Consider the following 7,193-nt stretch of genomic DNA (forward strand, 5'->3'; position numbering starts at 1 on the left):
CTCTCTCTCTCTCTCTCTCTCTCTCTCTCTCTCTCTCTCTCTCTCTCTCTCTCTCTCCTCCTCACTCTAGGGCGCAAGCTAGCCTAAATCGAGCCATTTCTGAACTCCCAGGGGCTAAAGTCAACAGGCCAGATAAAGCCCTCCGGACATCTTAGGGAAGAGGCCAAGGTCTCTCATGTTTTAGGATCCCTCTTAACTAGGGAAAAGATGGAATTCTGAAAGTCCCCCAAATCTCACAAAGGCAAAGTCAATATCCTCCTAGCCACTTCAACCCCCTCCCAAAATAAATAAATAAATAAAAACATGCGTGGCTCGTTCTCCGGCCCGCTGTTAAAAGAGTAAGACGATTTTAGGAAGAAAGTAGAGACGTTGGCTTTCTGCTAGCTTTAAGGATGCTAACGCTATGTACGTGGAAAGAAAATACTTGGCTCAGTGCAAACGGGGTTCGATACCTATGCTGCTCATTCTGGAAGCCACAGAGGAGGAACTGATTGAGGAAAAGTGCACTGTTGAGATGCCAGCCATCTGAGTTTTGTTTTGTAGTTTGGCAATCCGAGAAGCATTTGTTCATTGCCAACAGAGTATCACGCAGGGATGATACAAAGACTAAGGGATCTGGAAGGAGAATTGTCTAGCCACTTACTTCCAAAGGCTTTTTTTTTTTTTGTCAGAACTGTTCAAATTGGGTATCTCCAAGATCTTTGGTATTCATAGGAGCTAGTTTCAAAGTCATAGAACTTTAGAGTTGGAGATTAGACTAGGAGATAGATAGGGTCATGGATTCCAAACTGGAAGGGACAGGAGAGATTATAATCGCCAATGTCCTCTTTTTACAAATCATGAAACTGATTTCTAACTCTCTTTTCAGGGGTCCTTATAGGACGGACACCAATATAAGGATTCCTTCTTTGATGTCAACTCATCTGTTCTTTACCTCTTGTACAACAAGCAAGTTAATGAGCTACATATTTACATCAAGGTCACACCCAGATGGTTATTATTTATAATTATAACTTATATATCAAGAAGACTTTCATATATTATCTTAAAAAACCATTATTTAAAAAAATCCTTACCACCTTCTATCTTAGAATCAACATTGTTGAGTGACCCTGGGCAAGTCACTTGACCTCCATTGCCCACCCTTACCACTCTTCCACCTAGGAGCCAATGCACAGAAGTTAAGGGTTTAACAAAAAAAAGAATCATCATTGTGTATTGGTTCCAAGGTGGAAAAGTGGTAAAGGGTAGGCAATGGGGGTTAAATGACTGGTCTAGGGTCACACAGCTAGGAAATATCTGAGCCCAGATTTGAACCCAGTACCTCCTGTCTCTGGGACTAACTCTCAAACCACTGAGCCACCTACCTGCCCCTCCCTCCCCTTTAAGCCTTTCCTTTCTGTCATAGTAACAATTCTTCAGACAGAAGGGCAAGGACTAAGCAATCAGGGTTAAGTGAATTGCTCTGTTACACAGCAAAGAAGTGTCTGAGGTCAGATTTGAACCCAGGACCTCTAGATTTCAGGCCTAGCTCTCTATCCACTGTGCTCATATTATCTTGTTTGATGCTTACAGTCCTTTAAGGGAGTTATTTTCAGATGAGAATACTGAGGTCTGGAAGTAGAGGTGACTTGACTAAAGTTAGGGAGCCAGTGGTAGAGAGAACCAGTACTCAGACTCAGATTTTGGACTAGTCCTTTTCACATGGCCTTGTCTTATTGATTTGCTGCTTCACAAAATTGGTCCCAGAGCCTCATAGTTCAGTATCTTTGAGAAATATTAATTGGTAAAGCTTTACTGGGTAGGCTCATTCCCTTCTTCCAGGTAATGGAATAGGAGCTGAGGGGACAAGCCACGATTTGAGAGTTGTGGCTTCATTTCAAAACACCTTAAGTCTCATAGTGTAATGCCTATGAACAGGTCTTCTAAATGAAAATCCCATCCCTGACATATTTAGGCTGTGAGACCCTGGGCAAGTCATTTAACCTCAGGGCACCGGGATACTTTTTGTTTGCCTTTCTGTGACTCAGCATTGCTTAGCATATCTGGTACATCATATTCCATTAATACATGCTTTATCTAGGGAACTCTATCAATTGCAGAGAAGGTGCTGACCAGCATTGGTAGAGGGACTTTTCTCCCCTGGAAGTTCTTTACCAATGAAATGGAAGGTCTAGCAGTCCCTATCCTATTAGTTCATTTTTACCTCTTATCAGCCCCGTGAAGAATTATTTTACATTTTGCAGTTTAGGAATCTGAGGCTTCAAGGGGTTTGCCGAGGATCATACTATCATTAAATGTAATTGGATTTGAACTCAGGACTTTGTATCTTCCAGGACCTTATCTACTAAGTAGCACATCAATGCAAAAGTGAAAAACCACCTGACAAGTGCCATTTTTCTTAGATGGGCTTCTTTTTCAAGAATCAAGAAACATGGGTTATTTGCTGGACACGAATGCAAAAATGAATGAGGCAAAGAGGTATACTTGTTTTCTGACATTTTTTCTGGCTTAAAGCTTTTTAAGAAACAATTTTATTTCTTCTTTTATTAACTTTCCCACCTCCTCCCTGAAAGCCAAGATATATTAAAAAACAAACCAAAACAAAACAAAATAAAACAACAACAACAAAAAACAACTGTTTCTTGCCCAGAGCTGTATATGAACTATTTGGGAGAAATGCCTCTGAATTTTTTTAATCTGCAATTTTAGTTCAATTATTAGTATAGTTTCTCAAAAAAGGGGTGCCTAAGGGCCTGCTTGTTTGCTGCCCCTTGCTCAGCCCAGAAGAGCCAGGACCCAGCAAATGGGTCTTATAGACAAGCCAGCCAGCAGAGAGGCCTCTGAGAAATCAGCAACTGGAAGATACCTACCAATGAAAAGGGCCTTTTGATGGCTCCAGCTGAAAAGATATTGGATTTTATTTTTTTCCTGTGTGTGGGATTGGAGATGGGGGATTGTATGGAGCCGCCAGGCACCCCTGCTGCTTGGCCCAGGCCAGCCCGGCCCCCCTCTGGCAAATGTTATGGAGAATTGGGAGGAATTTTATGGCTGTCTTTTCCCTCAGCTCTTTTTTCTTTTGTCTTCTTTGAAGAATGACTTTAGACATTTTATTTACATATTTAACCACAGATGAAAGGGGGAAAAGAAAGCGCTAGGGCTTGTCGTGGGAATAGCTATATGTTTAAATTAATAGAAATCTGATTAAGCCTCCAAAATGTTGAGTACAGGTTGTCGTTTTTGGTATTTTTTTTTAAAAGAGAAAACTTTATAATGGAACATGATTTCCAATAATGTGCCAACTACCAGGAAAAAAAAAACCCATCAACCACAGAGTTTGCCACCTCCCCCCTCTTGGTTCCAGTCCTTCCTTCCCTGCACTCTCCCCACCCCCCAACACATCCATCTGCCTTTCAGGCTGGCCAGTGATCGAGGGAGAAAGTGAAAGATTAGGAAAAGGGACTGTTTCAGGAAAAAGAGGAGCAGCCTCAGTCCAGAGAACCGTATCCTGCCAGTGAGCGGTAGGAAATTACCCAGATGTGGTTAACACTCTGAATCGGAGTTGTATCTCTGCCCCTGCTTCGGTTATAGTCTTGGGCAATTACGGGCCTAGCCAGGCCTGCCTTTGTGCGATGGGATTAAAGCAAAGGCTCTCCTAGGAGATAAAATGCACTGACACACACTTTAAGCTTCTCAATTTCATCCCTCTCTGCTGGCCAGGCTGACCCCGGCCCGCGCTAAGCGCAGCGGAAGGAGCACCGTGGTTCTCTCTCCTTTTAGTACTTAAGAGGCAGAGCTAAGAGGAAAGCTAAGGAGGGTTGGTTCAAGAAGCAGAAAACCAGCTAGGGAAGGGATTGCATCCTCCCTCTGGCCCGGCGTGCAGCCGGATTGTTAGGGCTGTCCAGCACAGTGCCTCAGTTGTTCAGCAGCGATCTCCGCCTGATATCGTTTCTGTTTTTCAGAATACTCTTCCCTAGTCCCTTTCCTCCCCCCACCACTCCTCCCCCCCCCCCCCCCGAATATTGGAGGCCTGGATGGGGATTGGAGGAGAAACTGGAAGGGAGAGTTCTTCTGACTCTCTTGGAATGGTGATTTCTTTGCTAATTGTTGACTTTCACTGTCACAGCGACTCCCTAGGTGTCCTTCCTTCCCAGGATGCCGTGTGGGGAAAAAAAATCTCCAGTCCTTTCCACTCCCGGGTAGAATCAGGACAACGACTGACAACGTAGTCCAAACTGATCGGCTTGTCTCTATTACTCCCCTCCTGATCCAGAGACACTTCTAATCTTGGAAAGGGGTACCTCCAGCAAACAAACCCTGACGTGTGTGTGTGAGTGAGTGAGTGTGTGTGTGTGTGTGTGTGTGTGTGTGTGTGTGTGTGCATAAACACTGGCTTCCCCAACCCCCAGCCTCCTCGGAAAATGGCAATGGACAGCGAGCTGGGGAGCCAAGGCTGCTGCTGCTGCTGCCACTGCGGCTTCGGCCCCATCTCAGCGGCTCGTTTTCCGGCTCTTTCCCTAGCAGTGGGGTTTGAAATATGACCAAAGGTTCCACAGGGTGCATTAGTGTGAATTGCAAATCAGAACATTTCTTTAATCCCCCTTTCAAGGCCTGGCTTTGGATCAGTGGCGTCTGAGGGACTCCCCACTGCTTCTGGCGCAGGGGGAGCCATTCAAGGGGGCAGCTCCTCTCCTCTATTCCCACACTCCCAAAAAACAACACCACAGACAGACACCCTCCAACTAAATTAGATTAAACTCCTTCCCTTCCACAGCACATTAGTCTTTTCACTGCCCGAGATTCATGATTCTGCGCCTCCCAATTTAAAGATACAGTATTGCTTTTTCTCTCAACAAAAGCAGGACAATGCCGGCCTTATACGTAAGTACTTTCAAATTACAAGGACATTATCTGTGTAAAATATAGGCAGCCCTTTGCACATGCCCATCCCAAGCACACACACACACAAATGAATCTTAGCCTGGCGACAGAAACTAGTCCCAATAAAATATACATAAAGCCTCCGCCGCCGGCTGGAGCTGGGGCAGGGGCTGGTTGGGAAGCCTCATTTTGAAACAGTCAAAGACATTCTAGATAATGAAACAAAAGCCCCACCATTGTTAGCATTTCCATTTCAAACAACGTCTCCAGGACAAAGACCTAGCTGGCATTTATCTGATTTGAAATCACACAGAAGATGAGTTCAAACTCCAATCTTCTACCGGATTCCTCCCCTCACCCTCCACTTTTTTTTTGGGGGGGGGGGAACTGGGGGGGGAGGGTGGGATGGGAGGGAGGAATGTTTGTATATATTGATTTAATTACTCACCTTCCCATCTGTTTTCTTTCTCTTTTCCTCCTCACCCCCTTATGCCCTCCCCCTCAATTCTTTCATTCCTGGTAGGAAGAGAAGACACCATATGGGAAGCTGGGCTCTGAACCTTGTTATCTCTACCATCGACCCTGCAGGTGACAGGGACCCAAAGCACAGAGGGTAACCTCAGTTTCAGTGAAGGACCAGAGGAACTTCCTCCCCCTCCCTCCCTTCCCACCCCCCAGCCATATATCTCTTTGAGATGAAGGGAGCACTGGACCAGCAATCCAAAGATCTGGGTTCAAATTCCAGTGGTATTAGTAACTGGGACTTCTGTTTCCTCAGGAAAGAAGATGGGATCTCCAAGATCTCTCCTTTGAGTCAGCATACATACAATTGGATCAAATGCTCACCTAGGAATCTGGAAGACCTCAATTCAAATCCTGCCTCTGGCACTGAGTGGCCACATACAGCTCACTTAACCTTTCTGAGCTTCCTCATTTTCATCTGGAAAATATAGAGGTTGGATTAGAGAAACTCTAGAAAGTCCTTTCCAGTTCTAAATCTCTGATCATGTGATGGCTAAAGTTCCTTCCAGCTCTCAACTCCATGATCTTGAATATTCTGACTGAAATTAGTTCTGAAGCTATAAGATTAGATTAAATTTGACAAAACACCTAATCAACAACCACTGCGTAAAGCCAAGATTGGGGAATCCAAAGGGGGAAAAAATTGGGAATGTGTGTGTGTGTGTGTGTGTGTGTGTGTGTGTGTGTGTAGGAATACAACTTGTTCAGAAGTGAATAAAAGCAAACTATAGATAAATTGAAGCAATTAAAAGGGGGAGTCCTTATAGGAAGGGGTACCTGAGCTGTCTGCTTTGAAGAAAATTAGAGATTCTATGAGGTCCAGGGGAAGGAACTTTTCATATATGAATAACGATTATTGACATTTCTATGGTGATTTCAGGTTTACAAAGCACTTTTATCTCACTTCAGTGAGCCAATGAGGAAACTGAGACTCAAAGAGATTAAGCCTCAAGTCCCTTCAAAGAACAAGATACTCCACCTCTATGCTTAGGACTTTCTCTCTCTGTGTCCCCCATGCATGGAACTGCCTCCCTCCTCCACTCTAACTACCAACCTCTCTGGTTTTCTTGAAGTCCTAATTATAGTACCGCCTTCCATGGAAAGCCTTCCCCAACTCCTCTTAATTCCTGTACCTTTCCTCTGTGAATTATTTCCTACTTATTATATATATATATATATATATGTTTACATATTATCTCCCCCATTATATTGTAAAATCCTTGGGGGGGGGGCAAGCATTTTTTTTAAACTTATTTTGTTATCCCCAGATTTTTTTTCTTTTTAAATCTTTACTTTCTGTCTTAGAATAAATGTTGGTTCAGAAGAGTGGTAAAGGCTAGATAATGGGAATTAAGTGACAGCATCACATGGCTAGGAAGTCAGAGGTGTTAGAGAAGGTTTGGGGAATGGATTAAACTAGGCCAATGTGATTAAGTTAACTGTGGGATAACAGATTCAGTCCAGGTAAAGCCTGACCTGAGTTAACAAATACAGACTAGTATATATCAGGGATGGATGTTGGATTTATTAACAAGGGAAGGTGAAAAAGGAAGTTTGGATAATCATAATCTAATGCCAACTACCTAAAAACTCCAGATCTAAATATCTCTTCACAGAGATTTCTTCAGAGTGATTTTCCTACTCTGCTCCTCTCCTCACTATCTAAAATCCCAATTCCTGTTCTTGGTTAAACTAACACTAAACTCTCCTTTTCTGGTTTTAAAGAAAGGGTCTGTGTAAGCCTGATAGGGCCCAAATAAGGTCCAAGATCCAAAAGGATCTAGGCCTGA

At 43.6% G+C, this 7,193-nt stretch overlaps 1 pseudogene; it reads right to left on the minus strand.

Annotated features, from left to right (window-relative positions):
* Window positions 1–4,489, minus strand: part of LOC123256840 — a 90,430-nt pseudogene extending 85,941 nt beyond the window's left edge.
* Window positions 4,490–7,193: the final 2,704 nt, after the last annotated feature.

Source organism: Gracilinanus agilis, chromosome 1, assembly GCF_016433145.1.
Source record: "Gracilinanus agilis isolate LMUSP501 chromosome 1, AgileGrace, whole genome shotgun sequence".
Lineage (NCBI taxonomy): Eukaryota > Metazoa > Chordata > Mammalia > Didelphimorphia > Didelphidae > Gracilinanus > Gracilinanus agilis.